Raw genomic sequence first — 23,246 nt, 5'->3', positions numbered from 1 at the left:
GGGAGCATATCCATCTTTTAAAGTCCCCCTCCATTTGCTCCACCAGCTGGGTTAGGTTGAGCCTGTGTAATGAGCCACCTGTATTCCCAGGTAGCAAAAGCTCCTCTCTACCATCCTGAATGGCAGCTCCTTCAGTCTCCTCTCCTGCCCCCTTGCCTGGATCACGAACAATTCATTTTTTCCCACGTTCAATTTGTACCCCGAGAACCTGCCAAATTCCCCCAAGATCTGCATAACCTCCCCCATCCCGTTCACCGGGTCTGAGATGTACAAGAGCAGATTGTCCGCATACAGCGAAACCCGGTGCTCCACCTCCCCCCCCCCCCCCCCCCCGCCCCACCACCCCGCTCCGAACCAGCCCCTGCCACTTCCTTGATGCTCTGAGCATCATGGCCAACGGCTCTATAGCCAGAGCAAACAGCAACGGGAAGAGGGGGCATCCCTGCCTCGTCCCTCGGTGTAGCTTAATGTACCCCGACCTCAGCCGGTTCGTGCACACACTCGCTACCGCCGCCTGGTAGAGCAATCGCACCCAGTCGATGAAGCCCTCCCCAAACCCAAACCTTCCCAGCGGCTCCCAAAGATACTCCCACTCCACCCGATCAAAAGCCTTCTCCGCGTCCATCGCAACCACCATCTCTGCCTCCTCTCCTTCTGAGGGCATCATAATTACATTCAAAAGCTTCCGAACGTTAGCATTGAGCTGTCTACCCTTAACAAATCTGGTTTGGTGTCCCCCCCCCCCCCCCCCCCCCCCCCCCCCCCCCGCAATCACCCCCAGGACACAGTCTTCTATCCTAGTGGCCAAAATCTTAGCCAGCAGCTTGACATCTACGTTCAAAAGCGAGATCGGCCTAGATTTGGTGGTCGGCAAAGTAATGGAAAGGGTACTGAGGGTTAGGATTTCTGAGCATCTAGAAAAACACTGCTTGATTAGGGATAGTCAGCACGGATTTGTGAGGGGTAGGTCTTGCCTTACAAGTCTTATTGAATTCTTTGAAGAGGTGACCAAGCATGTGGATGAAGGTAAAGCAGAGGATGTAGTGTACATGGATTTTAGTAAGGCATTTGATAAGGTTCCCCGTGGTAGGCTTATGCAGAAAGTAAGGAGGCATGCGATAGTGGGAAATTTGGCCAGTTGGATAACCAACTGTCTAACCAGTAGAAGTCAGAGAGTGGTGGTGGATGGCAAATATTCAGCCTGGAGCCCAGTTATCAGTGGCGTACCACAGGGATCAATTCTGGGTCCTCTGCTGTTTGTGATTTTCATTAATGACTTGGATGAGGGAGTTGAAGGGTGGGTCAGTAAATTTGCAGACTATACGAAGATTGGTGGAGTTGTGGATAGTGAGGAGGGCTGTTGTCGGCTGCAAAGAGACATAGATAGGATGCAGAGCTGGGCTGAGAAGTGGCAGATGGAGTTTAACCCTGATAAGTGTGAGGTTGTCCATTTTGGAAGGACAAATATGAATGCGGAATACAGGGTTAATGGTAGGGTTCTTGGCAATGTGGAGGAGCAGAGAGATCTTGAGGTCTATGTTCTTAGATCTTTGAAAGTTGACACTCAAGTGGATAGAGCTGTGAAGAAGGCCTATGGTGTGCTAGCGTTCATTAGCAGAGGGATTGAATTTAAGAGCCGTGAGGTGATGATGCAGCTGTACAAAACCTTGGTAAGGCCACATTTGGAGTACTGTGTGCAGTTCTGGTCGCCTCATTTTAGGAAGGATGTGGAAGCTTTTTGAAAAGGTGCAAAGGAGATTTACTAGGATGTTGCCTGGAATGGAGAGTAGGTCTTCCGAGGAAAGGTTGAGGGTGCTCGGCCTTTTCTCATTGGAACGGAGAAGGATGAGGGGCGACTTGATAGAGGTTTATAAGATGATCAGGGGAATAGATAGAGTAGACAGTCAGAGACTTTTTCCCTGGGTGGAACAAACCATTACAAGGGGACATAAATTTAAGGTGAATGGTGGAAGATATAGGGGGGATGTCAGAGGTAGGTTCTTTACCCAGAGAGTAGTGGGGGCATGGAATGCACTGCCTGTGGAAGTAGTTGAGTCGGAAACATTAGAGACCTTCAAGCGGCTACTGGATAGGTACATGGATTATGGTAGAATAATAGAGTGTAGATTAATTTGTTCTTAAGGGCAGCACGGTAGCATTGTGGATAGCACAATTGCTTCACAGCTCCAGGGTCCCAGGTTCGATTCCGGCTTGGGTCACTGTCTGTGCGGAGTCTGCACATCCTCCCCGTGTGTGCGTGGGTTTCCTCCGGCGGCTCCAGTCCAAAGATGTGCAGGTTAGGTGGATTGGCCATGGTAAATTGCCCTTAGTGTTGGGTGGGGATACTGGGTTATTGGGATAGGGTGGAGGTGTTGACCTCGGGTAGGGTGCTCTTTCCAAGAGCCGGTGCAGACACGATGGGCCAAGTGGCCTCCTTCTGCACTGTAAATTCTATGATAATCTATGATTAATCTAGGACAAAGGTTTGGCACAACATCGTGGGCCGAAGGGCCTGTTGTGTGCTGTATTTTTCTATGTTCTATATGACCCACATTGCTCCGGGTCCTTTTCTCATTTTAGGATGAGCGAACTCGAGACCTGCGACATCGTTGGGGGGAGGATTCCCCTCTCTTTAGACTCATTAACGGTCCTCATCAGCAGTGGGCACAACACTTCTGAGAACTTCTTATAGAATTCCACCGGGGCCAGCCCCGGAGCCTTGCCCGACTGCATGCCCTCCAGTCCTTTAACAATTTCCTCTGCCTCAATTGGGGCCCTGAGCCCCTCCACCAGGTCCTCCTCCACCCTCGAGAACCTCAACTGATCTAGTAATCGCCTCATCCCTTCTATACCAGGCTGGGGTTATTTACTATAAAATTCTTTAAAAACATCGTTCACCCCCCCTGGGTCTAATACCATGTCGCCCTCTCTATTCCTTACTCCCCCAATATCCCAGGCTGCTTCTCTCTTCCTAAGCTGGTGCGCCAACATCCTACTCGCCTTTTCCCCATATTCATAGACCGCCCCCCTTGCCCTCCTCAACTGCTCCACCGCCCTCCCCGTGGTCAACAACTCAAACTCTGCGTGTAGTTTCCGACACTCCCTCAGGAGCCCAACGTCCGGGGCCTCCGCATATCTCGTATCCACTCGAACTATCTTCTCCACTAATCTCTCCCTCTCTGCTCGTTCCACCTTTTCTCTATGGGACCGAATCGAAATTAGTTCTGCTCTTGCAACTGCTTTCAGAGCCTCCCAAACCACCGCTGCTGATACCTCACCCGTATCATTTGTATCCAGGTAATTCTTTTTTAAAAAAATAAATTTTGAGTACCCAATTCGTTTTTTCCAATTAAGGGACAATTTAGCGTGGCCAATCCACCTAGCCTGCATATCTTTGGGTTGTGGGGGCAAAACCCACGCAAACACAGGGAGAATGTGCAAACTCCACACGGACAGTGACCCAGAGCCGGGATCGAACCTGGGACCTCGGTGCCGTGAGGCTACAGGGCTAACCCACTGCGCCACTTATCCAGGTAATTCAGAATGGACTTATTCACCCACCCACAAACCGCTTCCTCCGCTAACAACCCCACATCCAGCCTCCACAGCGGGCACTGCCCTCTCTCCTCACTGAACCGCAAATCCACCCAATGTGGGGCATGATCAGAGGCTGCAATCGCCGAATATTCAATCCCTGTTACGTTTGGAATTAGTGCCCTGCTTAGAACAAAAAAATCAATGCCGGAGTAAATTTTATGAACATGAGAAAAAAACAAAAACTCCTTCGGCCTCGGCCGTTCGAATCTCCACGGGTCTAACCCCCCCCCTCCCGCAATCTGCTCCATAAATCCCCTCAACTCCTTCGCCGCGGCTGGCCTTCTTCCAGTCCTGGATTTTGAGCAGTCCAGATCGGGATCAATGGCCGTGTTAATGTCTCCTCCCATAATCAAGCCATGAGACTACAGGCCCGGGATCTTGCCTAACACCCGTCTCATAAATCCCACATCGTCCCAGTTTGGAGCGTGTACGTTTACTAGCACCACCCGTACAGCCTCCAGCTACCCACTCACCATAATATATCTACCCTCCTTGTCTGCCACAATTCGTCCAGCCTCAAACGCCACCTGCTTGCTGATCAATATCGCTACTCCCCTGGTCTTTGAGTCCAGCCCAGAGTGAAACACCTGACCAACCCACCCCTTTCTCAATCTTGTCTGGTCAATAATCTTTAGATGTGTCTCCTGAAGCATTGCTACGTCTGCCTTCGGCCCCTTTAAATGCACGAAAACGCAAGCCCTTTTGACTGGCCCATTCAAATCCCTCCCATTCTGCGTAATCACTCTGGACGGGGGGGCTGCCACCCCTCTCCTGCTGACTAGCCATAACCTTTTTTAAATATAAATTTAGTGTACCCAATTCATTTTTTCTAATTAAGGGGCAATTTAGCATTGCCAATCCACCTACCCTGCACATCTTTCTTTGGGGTTGTGGGGGCGAAACCCACGCAGACATGGGGAGAATGTGCAAACTACACACGGACAGTGACCCAGAGCCGGGATCGAACCTGGGACCTCGGCGCCGTGAGGCATCAGGGCTAACCCACTGCGCCACCGTGCTGCCCCCCATAACCTTTTTTTGGCCAATCCAGAGCCTGCTTCCCCCTGCTTCCCCGAGCTTCTCACAAGCAGCAACCATCCCCGACCACCCTTTTGTTCCCCGATAATAGGTCCTCCACTGTCAGCGAAGCAGTCTTCCACTTCCCCCCCTCACCTCCCACCCACAACTGTCCCCAAAACCTAATCCCCCAGGTCAAGCACCATCTTAGCACATGGCCAATACATTTTTCTTAAGGTCCAGAACTCCGTGTAGGGCTCTGGAGAACTGACGCATAACTTGCTCTCCATGGTTTTTCAGATCTCTTCAGATATAGAAAAGAGCAATACTGCTACACTCAACCTCCCATTTAAAGAAGATTGGCTGCTAGCTCCTACTCCCAATTTGTTTCTGCTATGTGCCCCTGACATCCTGGCCACTGTTCCCTCCCCACCTGTTTGCCTCCTTCTTCACTTAATTCAGGCTCAATCGTCAATCACCCTTCACCAGCAACTGTCTTCACAGTTTGTCAATGGGAGAGATTCCCCGTTTGGGAGACCATTGCTCCCCCGCCCGAGGACAATTGCTACCAATTTGCATTCCCCTTGGGAGCGCAAATCGGGAAGCAATTCCGTATCCCTTGTCATACAGAATTATACACAGCAAGGAATATGAGGGATTTCAGAGGGAATTCCGCTATCAGGATGCCATTTTGAGTGGGTGGTCCGAGAGCAGAGCCATGCAGCTGGCCGCCACCCTCCCCCCCGCACTGCAAATCAGCCGCAAAGCAGACCCCCACCTCCGGATCGTTTGGGTGCCTCTCCTTCCCCCAAGTATGGGGAGACCCCACCCAGGGCCCCCTTAATAGGGAGAATCCCCAGAGACATTCTTAAGAGAGAGACATCCCCCAGAACCCCTAACTGAAGGAACCCCCCACAGAGACCCCTCACTAAATGGACAATCCCTCACAGAGACCCCTGACTGAAGGGAACCCCCACAGAGACCCCCTGACTAAAGGGACCTCCACACAGAGACCCCCTGACTAAAGGGACCTCCACACAGAGACCCCCTGACTAAAGGAACCCCCCCCCACAGCAATCCCGTAACTAAAGTGGACCACCAACAGAGGCCCCCTACCTGAAGGAAGCCTCCTGAGAGACCCCCTAACTAAAGAGACCCCCAAAGAGACCCCCTAACTAGGTAAGTGCATTCCAATGGCTAAGTGCATTCCAACCACTCAAGTCTGTGATTGCACTGCACTTACCGCTCTTTGTGTGGTTAATGTTTGTAAATATTGGGGTTTCAGCAGTTAGAGCCACTCAGCCATGAAGGGAGATGAATGAATCAAGGCTGCAGCTTATTTGCAGAAGCTGCCAATCATGGTCCACCACTAGAAAATAACGAATGGCTTGCAGCTAATGAAACTGAAGGGATGAAACACAGGCCGGAGCTGTTCTCCTTCCAGGAATGGACACATGGAGCTTCCAGGTAAGTGTTACAGCTGTAATTGTTTTCACTGACCCTCTTTGGACTGCTCTCTAGCTTCCAGTTAGGGATCATTTTATGGTGGAGGGGCTCTGTGGGGGGTTCCCTTTAGACCGGGGATCCCTGTGGGTGGTTCCTTTTGTCAGGGGGTCCCTGTGGGGGAGGATTACTTTTGTTATGGAGTTTCTGTAGGGGGGGGGAACGGGTTTAATTAGGGGATCTCTGTTGGGGCTCCCTTTAGTCAGAGGGTCCCTGTAGGAAGTTCCTTCAGTTAGGAGGTCCTGGGGGGAGGTCTCCCTATTAAGGGGGTGTCTTCAGTGCTTCTGATATTTTGGGGTTCTCTCGAGGGGTCTGGCAAAAGAGGGTTGGGCAGGTTGTGCATTGTGGGGAGGGGAGGGTGGCCCTCGGATGGACTTTGGGGGAAACTTCCTTAAGGAGTTACACCCTTGGCCCACGGAGAACCTTTGGGCAGCCCACCTTTGGGCAGCACGGTAGCATGGTGGTTAGCATAAATGCTTCACAGCTCCAGGGTCCCAGGTTCGGTTCCCGGCTGGGTCACTGTCTGTGCGGAGTCTGCACGTCCTCCCCGTGTGTGCGTGGGTTTCCTCCGGGTGCTCCGGTTTCCTCCCACAGTCCAAAGATGTGCGGGTTAGGTGGATTGGCCATGCTAAATTGCCCGTAGTGTCCTAAAAAGTAAGGTTAAGGGGGGGTTGTTGGGTTACGGGTATAGGGTGGATACATGGGTTTGAGTAGGGTGATCATTGCTCGGCACAACATCGAGGGCCGAAGGGCCTGTTCTGTGCTGTACTGTTCTATGTTCTATGTTCTAGAGGTCCACCACATTAGGCTCACATTTGGTGAAACCTGTAGTAATCCCGCCCACGTGATTTCCAGCCCAGTGGACCAGAGAATCACGGAGGCCCAGAGATTAGGGTGCCGGGCCTGTTAAATGGATGTAAATGGATCATTATTTTTTATTTATTTTTTAATAAATTTAGATTAGCCAATTATGTTTTCTAATTAAGGGGGAATTTAGCGTGGCCAATCCACCTACTCTGCACATTTTTGGGTTGTGGGGGTGAAACCCACGCAGACACGGGGAGAATGTGCAAACTCCACACGGACAGTGACACAGAGCCGGGATCGAACCTGGGACCTCAGCGCCGTGAGGTGGTTGTGCTAACCACTAGGCCACCGTGCTGCCCTGTAAATGGATCATTATGTCCCATTTTCACCTTCCCCCTGTGCGGGTATTAAACCTCGATCCTGCGACCAACAGGGGTACGGAGCATCACGTTTGGTCGGCGGCCACCAACGGCCGGTGCCAATCCCGATTTTTCGATTCTCCATCCCATTGGGAAACACGCTTACGGGCATTCCGGGATGGGGAATTCACCCCAATATCTTTGTGCTCTTGCCCCATCCGCATGCACCAAAAATCGGTTCCCGTATTTATAGGCCACGAATCTTAAGATTTTTCAGTTATTTACTTTTTGTTCATTCTCACTACCTATTTTGGAGCAAGTTTAAAAAGAGGAACCAAGATGTAGATTTACCCTAAAACAGACGTTATTATTTACCGATCACAGAAATAAAAGTCAGGAGCTCGCAGAAGCAGCATGTCGATCAGTCATTTCAGCTTGAAGCTTGGGCGATAAGTGGAAAACACATCCCTGTGTGTTCCTTATTGGCTGAAATCTGCCATTTCCCAGCCTAATCCTTTGAGGGTGATATGGTTACAACACGGGCCTGCTAAATCGATGTAAATGGATCATTATGACCCATTTCATCCTCCCACTGGTGTGCGGGTATAAAACCCTAATCCTGCGACCAACAGGAGTATGGAGCATCACGTTTAGTCAGGGATTGCATTTATAAAGCATTTGTCTACTATGTACGTGCTGTGTAAGTTCCCTTGGTCGCAGAAAAATACTTTTCACTTTATTTCGGTACATGTGACAATAAATCAAATCAAATAAAAATCAAATCAAACCTTTGTGAAGGAAATCATCCCAATACATTTCCCAGAAACATTGTCAAACAAATTTTGACACCATGACACATAACGAGATATTATGGTAAATAACCAAAAGCTTGTCGAAAGAAGTGTCTATAGGAGGGAAGTCAGGCTGAGAGGTGGGAAGGGTTATTGAGAGAAGTCAAGTGGTGTAGACTCAGGCAATGATTTACTAATTCCAATTCTACCCAGTTGAGTAAAACGCGCATTCAATGATGGATGGGTTGGACCCACCTTTGTAAAAGTGCTGTTCCGATCCCCATTGAGACCGATAACTTAAAAAACAATTTGAGCTTGCAGTTGGTAGCTGAAAACATGGCACAACAATATTTTAGGTTTTGAGACTTTTACTGTAACAACAAAACTAAGTCAAGGACATTCAGCCTCTGATCTCCGGGTCAGCATTCTACAAGGAGGCCTTCAGGAGACGCGACAACGCAAAATTGCTGAGCAAAAACTTATAGCTAAGTTCCGCACGCATGAATGCGGACTCAACCGGGATCTGGGATTCATGTCGCATTACATTCGGCCCCCACCAACAAGCCTGGACTTGCAGAGGCCTACCGACTGAACTGGCTTGGGACAATTCACACCTCTTTAACCTGGAGTTACCTCTCTCTCTGCATCTTTGATGATTTGATTGCCTGCAGGTGCTCGCATTCCGGGGCATCTCTGACTGTGTCTATATAAACATTTCTGGAACAAGCCTTTCCATTCACCTGAAGAAGGAGCCGTGCTCCGAAAGCTCGTGTTTGAAACAAACCTGTTGGACTTTAACCTGGTGTTGTAAGACTTCTTACTGTGCTCACCCCAGTCCAACGCCGGCATCTCCACAACAAAACTAAAAGCACTGTTGCCTCAACACTATTGTTGACTTTAAACTACAGAACAGGGCAGGGATTCTCCCCTACCCGGCGGGGCGGGGGGTCCCGGCGTGTTGGAGTGGCGTGAACCACTTCAGGGTCGGGCCGCCCCAAAAGGTGCGGACTTCCGCACCTTTAGGGGCCAGGCTCTCACATTGAGGGGCCAAGCCCTCACATTAAGGGACTAGACCCACGCCAGAGTGGTTCCCGCACCGCCGGCTGGCGTGAATGGCTTTTGGTGCCACGCCAGCCGAGGCTGAAAGGACTTCGCTGGCCGGCGTAAGTCCGCGCATGCGCGGAACATCAGCAGCTGCTGACGTCATCCCGGCGCAAGCGCAGGGGAGGGGGTCTCTTCCGCCTCTACCATGGTGAAGACGATGGTGAAGGCGGAAGAAAAAGAGTGCCCCCACGGCACAGGCCCGCCCGCCGATCGGTGGGCCCTGATCGTGGGCCAGGCCACCGTGGGGGCACCCCCCGGGGTCAGATCGCCCCCCCCCCCCCCGGCACCCGCCCGCGCCGCCAATCCCGCTGGTCAGGTAGGTGTTTTGATCCTGCCAGTGGGAGAGGCTTGACAGCGGCGGGACTTCGCCATGGGGGGCCCGATGACCGGCGCCGCGCGATTCCCGCCCCGCCGAATCTCTGGTGGCGGATAATTCGGGACACAGCGGGGGTGGGATTGACGCTGGCCCCGGGCGATTCTCCGACCCGGCGGGGGGGGTCGGAGAATCCCGCCCCAGAACTTTACCCATCTACTTTAAAAAAATATATTTTAATTCTCCTTTTTCACATTTTCTCCCAAATTTACACCCAACAATAAACAATAATCAGTAACGAATGTAATGTCAATCACCATATCAATAACAACGATGCCATCCTCCCACCAAGCCCCAGACATTGGCCCGCATGATAACATAAACAAATGACAAAAAGGAATCAGGAATCACCCATAGTTACCATTAACACATACAGTCCCCCTCCTCTCCACCCTCCCAGCCCCCAAACCCCCTAATGTTTGATGTGATCCAATTCTCAAAAGTGCATAATGAATAACGCCCATGAATTGTAGAACCCCTCCATCCTTCCCCACAGTTCAAATTTGACCTTCTCAAGCGTTAGGAATTCCAGCAGTTCCCCCCATCCCATCTACTTTTAATAACATTTTAAAAACCCATTCACAGGTATTTTTAGCACTGTCCCTTAAATATTCATTACATTTTTCTGGACCCAGAGCAAAGTGATTCTCAGCTCCTGAGGGTTTACTTCCATTCCAGTAACCTTTTACTGCAGAACTGTCTTGCACAGTAAGGGGTTTTCCTTGGTGATGCTCCCTTAAACACAAACTTGTCCAATCTTCCAGTCCCATTGCAATTCTTCATGAATTTGGTCTTTTCAATCTAAGCGCACGCTCCCACTTGCATTCTTTCATGATGAACCATAGATACTATCAGCCTCCAGCTGTTCCCTCTCTTCTGGATCCTGGAAGACTAACTTGTTTGTGACGTTCCCCTCTCATAGCCCGTTTAATAATAATAATCTAATAATAATAAGCCAATTTTCATTGCAACGTGTATCACATGAACATTATATTCTGATAGAAATGCTGATCAGGTATTCTTTAAACCATAACTGTATTATACCTTGAAATTAAATGGATAGTTCAGAACAGATAATTTACAACATGATGTTTTCAACACCATCCTGGGGCTTTGGAGACTAGGGGTGGGATTCTGTGAAAACCGGCAGGGGGTGGGGGGGCAACTCCGGCACGAAGGAGTGGCGTGAACCACTCCGGCATGCAGAATCCTCCGCACCTTCAGGGGCAAGGCCGGCGCCGGAGTGGTTTGCGCCGCACCGGCAGGCACAGAAGGCCGGCCTGAGTTGGCGCATGCGCAGGAGCGCCAGCACACCCAGCGAATGCGCAGGGAGGGGTTCATCTCCGCGTCGGCCATCGCGGACTGTTACAGCGGCCGACGTGGAGGAATACAGTGCCCCCACGGCACAGGCCTGCCCGCGGATCGGTGGGCTCTGATTGCGGGCCAGGCCACCATGGGGGCACCACCCGGGGCCAGATCCCCCCTCCTCCCCCAAGGACCCCAGAGGCCGCCCACGCAGCCAGGACCCGCTGATAAGTACCTGTTGTAATTTACGCCGGCGGAACTGGCCGAAAACGGGCGGCCACTCGGCCCATCATGGGTCGGAGAATCACCGGGGAAGGGGGCACTGTAGGGATTCTACGACATGAAATATGCCGAGGTGCTATTGAAGAAGAGCAATGGCGCCATACCTGCCCCCAATTCTTGGCCAACATTCACTGGTTAACCAACACCCCTAAAACAGATCATTTGGCAACTGCACAACAATATTGGCTGTCAAAGACTTTGGGAGGTGCACGGGGTGCGACATAAGTGCAAGTTTTCCTTTACTTCTTTTTTTTTTTTAAATTTAGATTACCCAATTATTTTTTCCAATTAAGGGGCAATTTAGCGTGGCCAATCCACCTACTCTGCACATTTTTGGGTTGTGGGGGCGAAACCCACGCAGACACGGGGAGAACGTGCAAACTCCACACGGACAGTGGCCCAGAGCCGGGATCGAACCTGGGACCTCAGCGCCATGAGGCGGTTGTGCTAACCACTAGGCCACCGTGCTGCCCATTTTTCCTTTACTTCTGATGGTTGAGTAGCCTGTCAATATTCACTGCCGAGTTCACATGCAAAGAACGGGAGTGGACCATGGGTCAGCTCGTGCCAGTGGAAGTAATACCCGCATACAGGCCAGTACCTTCAGTAAGTTAGAGGGCGAGATGTGTTGTCTTGACTCTTGTTGCTTTATTTTTTAAAGTAGTATAACCAGAAACTTGCAGAAATTACTCAGTGTGACCGCTGACCATAACTGAGTTGTTTGAACTTTAGTGAGGGTGGGTCCTGTTTTTCTGCATGCAAGCCAGCTCAGGAAACCTGAGGTGGAGCTGAAGTAACGGCATAGCTGGAAACTGTCCCTTAACCCTCCGCTCTGTTTACAATTAACTAATTCACACGAAATTGCTAAATATAAACCATTCCTGTGGGGGGACAAACCACTGAAAGCAAGCGTTAGTTATTTTAACTGTTACTCATTTGCATGATGCACATAGTTATCGTTCAAAAGAGCTAAATCTTCAGCTTCGCCCACTCACCAGCACTGTTCTCTTGTGCTTCAGTTGCACATATTTTAACGATTTGCTCAAACTTTCTGGCTCTGAATTTCATCTGTTCCGGCTCAGTTACCATATGGGGTGGGACTTCTGCTCTCCCCACAATTTCAGTCCCCAAACCTGTACCTAGCTCCCCGTTGCCCGTGCACGAATTGGGATGGCCTTCTGCAACCAGAAATATGGCATCGCTGGGGTGCCTGCCTAAAATGATCTCCACAAGCATCAGCATTTCTTTAAAGTGCTCCATATCCTTACTGGCTGCTGCAAACTATGATCCCATGGAAGATGTATCCAGAGCACTCAGTGATGTTAGGGGGGGGGGGGGGGGGGGGAGGGGGAATAACACAAATTATTGGCTACCAGGTCATTCTTTCATGATAGCATAATCTTTGAGTCAGTGGGTGCTGCTCCTACTCCAGACAGTTGAGCACAGAATCTTCTCTGAACTCTCAGTGCAGTACTGTTGGAGTGCTGTACTGTCAGAAGTGCTGGGCAGGATTTTCCAATTTTCCCATCTGGTTGGATCTCCTGGTTCCACCAAAGATGCCCCCGCCCCCACAGGTGGGTTCCTTGGCAGCAGGGCGGGCAAGACATGCAAAATGCTTGAGACATTGGCGGGACCAGAAGTTCCTGCCGGTGGCCAATCGGGAGCTGCCTCCGCCTTCGGAAAACTCACTTTGGAGGCTGTAAAATCCGGCCTGCTGTCTTTTAAATGAGACGTTGAATTGAGACTAGGCCGGCTCTCTGGCGTGGGCATAAATGATCCCATGGCACTAATTGAAGATGAGTAGGGGAATTTTCCCCAGTTTATTGGCCAACTTCATCTGTCGTCAACGCCCAAGACAGATCATCTGGACATTATTTCATTGCTGCGGGATCTTGCTGTGTGCAAATAGAATGCCACATATCCTACATGACAAGCGTGAATAGAAATTGAAAAATACTTAATTGGTTGTGAAGTGCTTTAAGATATCCTGGGGTTGTTACAGGCTCTATATAAATGCAAAACTTTCTTTCTTTATTTGAACAAAGAACAAGGAAAAGTACAGCACAGGAACAGGCCCTTCGGCCCTCCAAACCTGCGCCGAACATGCTGCCGTCTGAACTAAAATCTTCTAAAAGAACAAAGAACAGCACAGGAACAAATTTGATAGAACATTTGACAGTCAATAAGGCAATAAGTATGAAATGTCCATAGTGACATACTTTAAACCAACAGAACTTTTGTGTTTAAAGAAAATTGCTTCCGCAGTTCAGCTAGGATTAACACAAAATTGGCATCCCTGGTAATGCATGGGAGATCCTGAAACTTTCTAAAATATAAATTGGCTAACAAAAGACCTTGGCCAGATTTTCCAGTTCTGCCGTGATGGGAGTGCTGTGGGGGATGCCTTGGGCCAGCGAACAGCCACTGACTTTCTGCAGGGCAGAAAGATCCCATCAGCGGACAGGGCTGGAACATTTTGGCCTTTGATTTCCTTTACATTCTTATGTAAGTACCTGGTGAACTCTGCCCCAGCAAGGATCAGTTCCTGAAGGAAGGAGAGGAAAATGGAAAAAATATTAGCCCAGATCTTCTGGTCTCTGGATCTTCGGAGACCGGAACGTACAATTCAAGAAACATGTCAGGACCTCGCAGAATTCCAGAAGCACTGGCCTCCATGAGAATTGCCCAGTAACTTTGAATTTCCAACGGGCAAAGCCCCTGCTCCCTCGGGGCCCCTGCATCAGTCTCCCTTCAGGCAGTTCAGTGGGACTTACCTGGGCAGTTACCCTGGAAAAAGTAGACAGAAAAACTCTAGTCTAACTCCTGGGTAACTTCAGAATTGACTCCCCTAATCACACTGTCTCCCTCTGACTACCTCCTCAACCTGGCCCGACTACCCTGACCTACCCTACCCACCTCAGCCACTTGCCATGCAAGCCACCTGCTACACTATCCACTTATCACCCTACCCACCTGCCACCTTCCCCATCTACCATCCTACCTACCTGTCACTACCCATGCCATCTCACCCATCTGCCTCTATACTTAACTATTACCTCACCTACCTGCCACTCCCCACTTACCTAACCCACCCCACTGTACTCATTCTCTTATCCATCTACTCATACATTCACCATTCATTCATTCGCCAGCTGTCATTCATTCACCCATTCACTACTGTTCATAATGAACATGTAAATTTACCTGACAGCAGCTAGTGCTGGTAAAAAGGGGTTGTGTCAGTCTTCGCTGAGGGACAGTACACTCTGCATTTCAGGAGAAGCCAAACTTGGAAGACCTGACCCAAAATACAAAGCAGCACAGGGCACCAAAACGTTCGAGTGGAGTGCCAATCCGGCTATGATTGCCACACTATGGGAGATCCTTCCATTGAGTTGTCAAGCCCATCTTGCAATTCAATTAATGAAAAATCACAGGCATCCTGCGCATGATTTCCTGACATCAGCATGGATAGAACCACATATCTTCAAAACCGACCCTTGTACTTGAAAGCTAGGATTCACCGCACATCGAGTGCACATAGCCTACCTGACCTACTTAAAAGGTTATTAAAATCAGATATGTATTTCAAAACAACTGTCAGAATTGAATGCCCTACATGTGTGGTCGATGTTGGAAAATCAGTAACTGCCACGTTACCTTATTTGTACTTGTCCTCAGTGTGACCCCCCCACCCCAGGGAAATTCTAGCCAATTGTTTCAGGCAATCGAGAAGGCAATCTTTTCTTTTCACTCGCAATTGATATCTGTGTGCAGACAGGGGCATGAAATTCCTTAGCCATTTCAATCATTCCTCAGCCATTTCAGTTCTTCTCAGAACTCCATCTGAAAGAACCATAAACACTCCAGGGAACTGGCATCGCCCGATTCCAGCCTTATTCATGACCTCTGTTGAGAGAAAAGCCTCCCCCCCTCCCCCCATTGTCCCCACCCCATCCCACCTCAAAATGGCCACTGAGGTGGAAGTGCAGGGCTCCCTGTAGTGGCACTCCTCACTTCTCTGGCCTATGTTTGGTGACTAGCTGAGGTGAATTATACCTGTCTCCTTAAAGTTCCTACGGTCTAGGTTAAAGGCACTATATGAATGTAATTTGTTGGTTGTATTAACAGGGCAGGAGTAGGTTGCACTAGCAATTCGTGTCCAGGGTGGCACAGTGGTTAGCACTGTTGCTGTCACATGGCACCGAGGACCCGGGTGCGATCCCAGCCCCAGGTCACTGTCCGTGTGGATTTGCACATTCGCCCCATCTCTGCGTGGGTCTCACCCCCACAACCCAAAGATGTGTAGGGTAGATGGATAGGCCATGCTAAAATTGCTCCTTAATTAGAAAAAAACTGAATCAGGTACTCTAAATTTATTCGGGAGAAAAAAGGAATTTGTGTCTGAATTTCTTCATTAATCAATATGGGGATTTATCATTTTTTCATAGAAGTGTCCCTGGCCACAATTTGCAGCTTTTTGGAGGGAGGAATGAGGGTTAGTGGATTGGAATTGATCCATTAAGGCTCCGGGATTTTCGATGTATCGCTGCCATATATACAGCCCCAAAACTGCTGAAGGTCTGTTTCTGGAGACTACTCCCTGACCTTTGACCTTAGCTGGGGTCAGTAATGGAGTTCTGCGGCTGACGAACCCAACACAACTGTTGTAATTATGTTCTGCTCCTCCCTTCATTTTCACTGCCAGGATCAGTTTCCGATGTGATGTTTTTGTGGTTGAATAGTACATTGACTCTGAGGGGGTGAAATTTGTTCAGGTCAGCATGAAACAGGCTGATAGTCTATTGGCAGTAAAAGAATACTGACTTTGTTTCAAAACAGCTTGGTGATTTGCTTTTGAGGTAGTGTCATCTACTGATGTGGACACAGCCCACCCTGTACTATCTAGCCTCTCACCTTAATCCATCAAAGCTCCTCCAAAAAAAACCTTTAAAACGTTGCAGATGAAAAGGGCATGGAGCAGCATTTCAAGCAGAAAGCTGCAAACTCACCCAGGCCCATCTAATTACAAGATGCCCGAATTAGGGTTTGTTTTCCGACTTTAGAAATAGATCTATTGCAGAATGCACAGTTGCAGTTTGTCATAATTCAAAGAGGAAGCCATAAAATGCAGAGTAGTTAGACAATCTTAAATTGGATGTTATCTTTGCTAGCTCTGAGATACATTGGCAGTGAGGGAAGTGCTGTCCTTGGGTTAGACGTTAAACCGGATCTGTCAGCTCAGGTGGATGTGAAAGATCTTGTGGCAGAATTCGAAGAGGGTAGGGGTTGAGTCCATAACCCTTTGACAGAGGCAAGAGTTCGTCACAGTGGGACAGCAGTTGGCACTGCTGCCTCACAGCGCCAGGGACTGGGGTTCAATTCCGGCCTTGGGCGATTATGTGGAGTTTGCACATTCTCCCCGTGCCTGGGTTGCCTCTGGGTGCTCCAGTTTCCTCCCACAGTCCAAAGATGTGCAGGTGGATTGGCAATGCTAAATTCCCCTTTGTGTGTCCAATGATTAGCTGGGGTTACTGGAATAGGGTGGGGGAGATGCCTAGGTAGGGTGCTCTTTCAGAGGGTCAGTGCAGACTTGATGGGCCTCCTTCTGCATTGTAGTGATTCTATGATTTGGCCACTGAGACTTGTAATAGGCCTCTTTTACCAAAACACGTCATTATCCAGCTGATATTTCCAAAATAAGGACTGCAAACGTCGGTAAAGTGGAGGTCAATTAACTGAAGCCACCTCCAGACCTATCAAGTGTACTGTGAACATGAGTACAAAATGAATAGCTTAGAGGCTGTGCTTCAGAAATTCCCTTCCATAGTAAAATTCACCTAACTGACAGCACATGTAATTTAGTGTCAGTTCAATTTGTATAATGGACACCTTATACCCTCTTATTACTGAAGAATGGTTTAATCATATCAGCTCAAGCCTCTGTACTTGGTCTGTCTGATTTACTCAGCCTAGCAAACTTTTTCTCTCTCTGATTTAGGACTGCAATTATGCAGATAATCCTGGAGTATTTTATCAAATGGACAATTTAACGTTATTGTTATGTCTTCATTATTCCAGTATTAGAAAAAAAGGAGCCATTAAAGACCACATTTCAGCAACAGAACCTTTTTAAAGAGGGAATCATCACGACCCCTGTAAATAGTAAGTCTCACCATCGGGAATGTTTTTGAAGAGGGAGGGGCAAGAGAATGAATCCCAAAGTTCCCATAAAAAGTGTTGTCCATGACACGGGAGTGTCCTCAGAAGGACACTTTCCACAACAACTACACCAAAACACAATGGGCAGAATTCTCCGTTCCTGAGGCTAAGTGCCGGCACAAATGGAGAATCCGTGGGGGTTCACGATGTGAAAATCAGCGTGAATTCTTCACCGATTCCGGCACCCGTGAGGGGGTAGCATCGGCATCGCGTGAAATGCCTGCGGATCGTGCGGAAAATGGCCGGAGAATCGGCAGGTCCCGTGAAGCACATGCGCAGGGCTGACCGCCTGCACCGGTCGGGCCACGAAACATGGCACTGGCCGTGCTGGACCCCTAACCGGCCCACTCCAACTCCTCAGCCCACTCCCTGTCCAGCCCCCACAGCCCTAGCAGATGTCCCCTGGGCAGCGGCATGGACCCCGGATGAGTGTGGCGGCACTGGACACTGTCCGGAGCCGGCACGCCAGGTTCCCAACCGTTGGGACCACAAGTGGCCTGCGCCGTCAGAAACTTGGCCCATCAGAGGCGGAGCATTGCGGGTGGGCCGGCTGATGACGCGCCAACGACATTGCAGCTGCGCCCGATGATGCTGAATTGGAGGGTTCGGAGCATCGTGGACCAGTGTCAAACCAGCACCTACCCTGTATCCAGCGTCAGAAGACATTCTCCACCAGATTGCCGTCCGATTTCGACATCGGGCTATGGAGAATCCAGCCCAATGTGAATATTTGGCATCTTTAATGCAAAGCACTTCAAAGGAGCATCAAACAACATTTAGCATTGAGCCACTTAATGGGAAATATTAGGGCAAATTACCAAATCTGTGTCATGGCTGCAACGCTTTAAAGAGTGGGGAGGAAAAATGTAAAGAGGGAATTCCAGAGCTTAGGATCGAGACATCTAAAGGCAGGGGGCGGGATTCTATGATCCTGAGGCTAAAAGTTGATGCCATCGTAAACTCCGTCGCGTTTCCCGCGGCGTCAACATGGCCTCAGGATCAGCAATTTTGGCCCCCTGTCGGCACTGGAACGACCCAAGCCGCTCAAGCTACCGATCCCGGCGTCAACTTGGCACCGCGAGGCCCGCGCATGCTCAGTGGCTCCCTTGTCCGCGCCGGCTCCAATGCAACATGATGTAGGGCTGAAGGGGCCGGTGCGGAAGAAAGGAGGCCCTCCAGCCTGAGAGGCCGGCCCCGATCGTGGGCCAGGCCACAGCGGACGCTGCCCCGGGGACGGACCCCCTCTCCCTCCCACATGCCGCCCCCTGACCCTTCCACACTGAGGTCCTGCCGGGTAAGACCACACGTGGACGGCGCTGGCGGGACTCGGGATTTTTCTAACGGCCATCCTGGGCCGAGAATCGGTGGGAAGCGGCCCCTGACCGACACCACGCTGACCACACCGCCGTCAATTCGCGCAGGTCGCGCCGATTCTCCGGCCCGGCACCAGGCTGAGAGAATCCCGCCCATGGTTTCCACTTGGAGGAGCGCATGTATCTCGGACAGTTTTAGGACTGGAGTGTTATTATGAGAGCACAGAGAGATTTGAAAACATGGATGTGAATTTTAAAACTGAGGGCAGTTTCGGCAGGAGTCAGTGTTTTTTTTCTTTATTATTACATGGGATGTGGGTGTCATTAGCAAGGCCGGAATTTGGTGCGCATCCCTGATTGCTCTTGAACTGATCTTGCTAAGTAATTCCAGAGGGCAGTTAAGAGCCAACCACATTGCGTCTGGAGTCACATGTAGGCCAGACCAGGGGCATGATTCAGTGTACTCAAGTTAAAGTATGCAGACAGGCGCGTTTAGCGGAGTGTTTCTCGGCTGCAGCACTAAGAAACACCCCACTTTCCAAAGACGCTTTGCCGTTTATTTGGCCAAGGGGAGTTTCTCCCCACCGAGGCCGCACTTGAGGCTCGCTAGCAGGAAAGGCTCTTTGCAGATTGGAGTGCCATTTTGTCCGTCAACCCTGATCTTTCCACCCCCTTTTCAGGTCCCCATGCTCTTTTGACCTCCCCGCTTACCTCCCCTCCCACTGGAACTCCACCCTTATCCCTCCTCTTATCAGGCAAGGTGCTAACCTGGCACCTGAGCACAATGGCACTGCCAACCCGGCAGTCCCCCTGGCAGTGTCCCCAGGGCTCCCTGACAGTGCCAGCAGTGCCAAGGTGCCCAGGTGCCACCCTGCCCTGTCCTTGACCATCCTGGGTCTCCAATGGCCTGGGAGACCCACCTGGGTGCTAGTCCACGTGTGTGGACCAGTATTAAATGCTGCCCTGGCAAGGTCTCCAAGGCACAGCAGGTGAGCTCTAGGCGCTGGGTAACTCTGGCCAGCTCATTAAAATATTGATCTGGATCTCGCTCAGCGAGTTGGGTGACTCACTCGATGTTTCAAACATGGCAAGGAGCCCAATTTGGGGCTCGCACGCGATTCACCCATTTCACCTGGATCTGTGCTGTGCGCAACAGGGCTGCTGAATTGCACGCCAGGTAAGGAAGGCAGATAGAAGCAAATCATGTGGATGCTGGAATCTGTTAACAAAAACAAGCTCAGCAAGTCTGTGGAGAGAGAAGGGAGCTAACGTTTTGAGTCTGGATGACTCTTTGTCAAAGATAGGACTGCCTTCCCTCAGGACATCTGTGAATCAGATGGGGTTTTATGGCAATCAATGATGGTTTCATGGTCATGATACTGGGGTTAGCTTTCAATTCCTGATTTATTAACTGAATTAAAATTTCACCAACTGTTATGGTGGAATTTGATCAGATGTCCCCAGAGCATTAACCTGGATACTGGATTACTATAATAATAATAATAACCTTTATTAGTGTCACAAGTAGGCTGACATTAACACTACAATGAAGTTTCTGTGAAAAATCCCCTAGTCGCCACACTCCGGTGCCTGTTCGGGTACACAGGGAAGAATTCAGAATGCCCAATTAACCTAACAAGCACATATTTCGGGACTTTGTTGGAAGAAACCGGAGCGCAGCGCCGGCCCTAGGGTTGCTGGCGCCCCGGGCAAGCTGAACTTCAGCGCCCTTGGGGGGGGGGGGGGGGGCGAGAGGGGGGGCGGGGCCGAGGGGGGGGGGGGGGGGGCCGGGGGGGGGGGTGAGAGGGCGGGGCCGAGAGGGCGGGGCCGAGAGGGGGGGGCCGACCCGGGGACGGACGGACCCGAGGGGGGGGGGGCGGGGGGGAGCGGACCGAGCGGGGCGGACCGAGCGGGGCGGACCGAGCGGGGCAGACCGAGCGGGGGCCGCCCTGGGGGAGGGCGGCCACCGCACATGCGCTGGTTGGCACCGGCCCAACTGCACATGCGCGGGACCCGAGTCTCTGGCGCCCCCGAGCACATGGCGCCCTGGGCGACTGCCCGAGTTGCCGGTGCCTTGAGCCGGCCCTGCCGGAGCGCCCGGAGGAAACCCACGCAGACACGGGGAGAACGTGCAGACTCCGCACAGACAGTGACCCAAGCCGATAATTGAAACTGGGTCCTTGATGCTGTGAAGCAACAATGCTTTTCTTTCTTTTTAAAAAATAAATTTAGAGTACCCAATTATTTTTTTCCAATTAAGGGGCAATTTAGTGTGGCCAGTCCACCTAGCCCGCACATCTTTGGGTTGTGGGGGCGAAACCCACGCAAACACGGGGTGAATGTGCAAACTCCACACGGACAGTGACCCAGAGCCGGGATCGAACCTGGGATCTCGGCACCGTGAGGCAGCAGGGCTAACCCACTACACCACCGTGCTGCCCTTCAACAATGCCCTTCAGGGCAGCACGGTGGCCTAGTGGTTAGCACAACCGTCTCACGGCGCTGAGGTCCCAGGTTCGATCCCGGCTCTGGGTCACTGTCCGTGTGGAGTTTTCACATTCTCCCCGTGTCTGCGTGGGTTTCGCCCCCACATCCCAAAAATGTGCAGAGTAGGTGGATTGGCCACGCTAAATTGCCCCTTAGTTGGAAAAAATAATTGGGTAATCTAAATTTTAAAAAAAACAATGCCCTTCAACCGTGCCTCTAAGCCACCATCTCCCCAGCAGTTATATACGTTAGCAAAGACAGGGATGGTAGGTGAACAGAACTTGTGACGAGTTGGGATATTGGCAGCAGAGTTTTGGATGATCTTTTGGGAGGTTGATGCGTGGTGTGTTGCAATAGTTTCAGCAGCAGATAAGTTGAAGCAACACCGAATTTGTGCAATGTTGTAGGGGGTGGAAATAGCCAGTGATAGCCTGGATATGTGGTCAGAAGATCATCTCAGGATAAAAGATGAATGTTCTGCAGTCAGTTGCCAGGGAAGGATATGGAGCTGTTGACCTGGGAAGGAAGGTTGTGACAGAGACTAAGGACAATGGGTTAGTTGGAAGAAATACCTGCTCATCACATAGTGGATGTTGGACAGGCCGTCTGAAAAGTTAGAGACAGCACAGTCGAGAGAGGTGGTGGTGAGGTAGAGTTATTTGTGAAACCTTATTGTGTGCAACTTAGAACATAGAACATAGAACAGTACAGCACAGAACAGGCCCTTCGGCCCTCAATGTTGTGCCGAGCCATGATCACCCTACTCAAACCTTGGCTTGGCTGCCACATTTTCCGAACTGTCTACCCTTCTAAAAGTATTTGGTTGACTGTCAAGGGATTGAGGGTTTGTGGGGAGAAGGCAGGAGAATGGGGATGAGAAACATATCAGTCATGATTGAATCGCGAAGCAGACTCGATGGGCCGAATGGCCTAATTCTGTTCCTATGTCTTATGGTAAAGAGATTCTGAAAGGCACTAATAGTGCAAATTTCTTTTTTATTACTTATGTTGCTGAGGGTCACCATCCATCTAATTTTTTAATCAATATTTATGACAATTCAACAAAAATAGATTGCCTGCTTGAAGCCTAGAAGCAGCCGATTAAGTGTTGCCCGGTTTTTTGGTGTGTAATTCAGTTTTTGTACATGGGCACAATTCTTTTTCCAGTTTTCTGAATGACATGGCTTTGATTTAATGTGTCATCTTACAGGATCTATTCAATCAGCTACAAACCAGCTTGCCATGTTTGCTTGTGTTTAGCGTCTGTAAGCAAAGATCGAAGCACATATTACTCACTGCCTTTGGTAGGAAAGAGTCCCGTGGTGCTGCTTTCACACATACAAGGGGCTAGATTTTGGCGGGATTCAGGAGGCAGATTCGCTTCCAGGTCGTGAACCCATCCCTGATGGGAAGTAGACAAAGCTTCTGATATTGGTGGAGATGGAGGATTTTCACGGCGGCCCGTGATTCTCCGACCCGGATGGGCCGAGCAGCCTGCCGTTCCCGACCGGTTCACGCCGGCGGCAACCACACCTGGTCTCTGCCGGCGTGAACATGGCGCCAACAGCTGTTTTGTGGCTTGTGGGGGGCCGAGAGGGGAGTGAGCACCATGACCGTGCTCGGGAGGGGACTGGCCCGCGATCGGTGCCCACCGATCGTCGGGCTGGCTTCTCAAAGGGACGCACTCTTTCCCCTCCGCCGTCCCACAAGATCAAGCCGCCACGTCTTGCGAGGCAGCGGAGGGGAAGACGGCAAATGCGCATGCGCGGGTTTGAGCTGTCATCCGTCATGACGTCAGCCGCACATGCGCGGGTTGGAGCCGGCCAACCTGCGCATGCGCGGCTGACGTCATTAGGCGGGCTGGCCGCGTCACTCACGGCGCGCCGGGCCTTGACCCAGCGACAAGGCCCCGCGGCCGAGATTTACGGCACGGCCCTCCTAGCCCCCCTGGGGGGGAGGGGGGGGGGCGGAGGTGAATTGGGGACAAGGAGAGGCCTCCAATGCCGTCGTGAAGCTCTCCGGGTTTCACGACGGCGTCGGGCCTTGCGGAGAATTCCGCTGCTGAGTTACCTGAATGTGCAACCTC

This window comes from Scyliorhinus canicula, chromosome 10 (genome assembly GCF_902713615.1).
Source record: "Scyliorhinus canicula chromosome 10, sScyCan1.1, whole genome shotgun sequence".
Taxonomy (NCBI): domain Eukaryota; kingdom Metazoa; phylum Chordata; class Chondrichthyes; order Carcharhiniformes; family Scyliorhinidae; genus Scyliorhinus; species Scyliorhinus canicula.
This window is presented reverse-complemented; position numbering follows the sequence as displayed.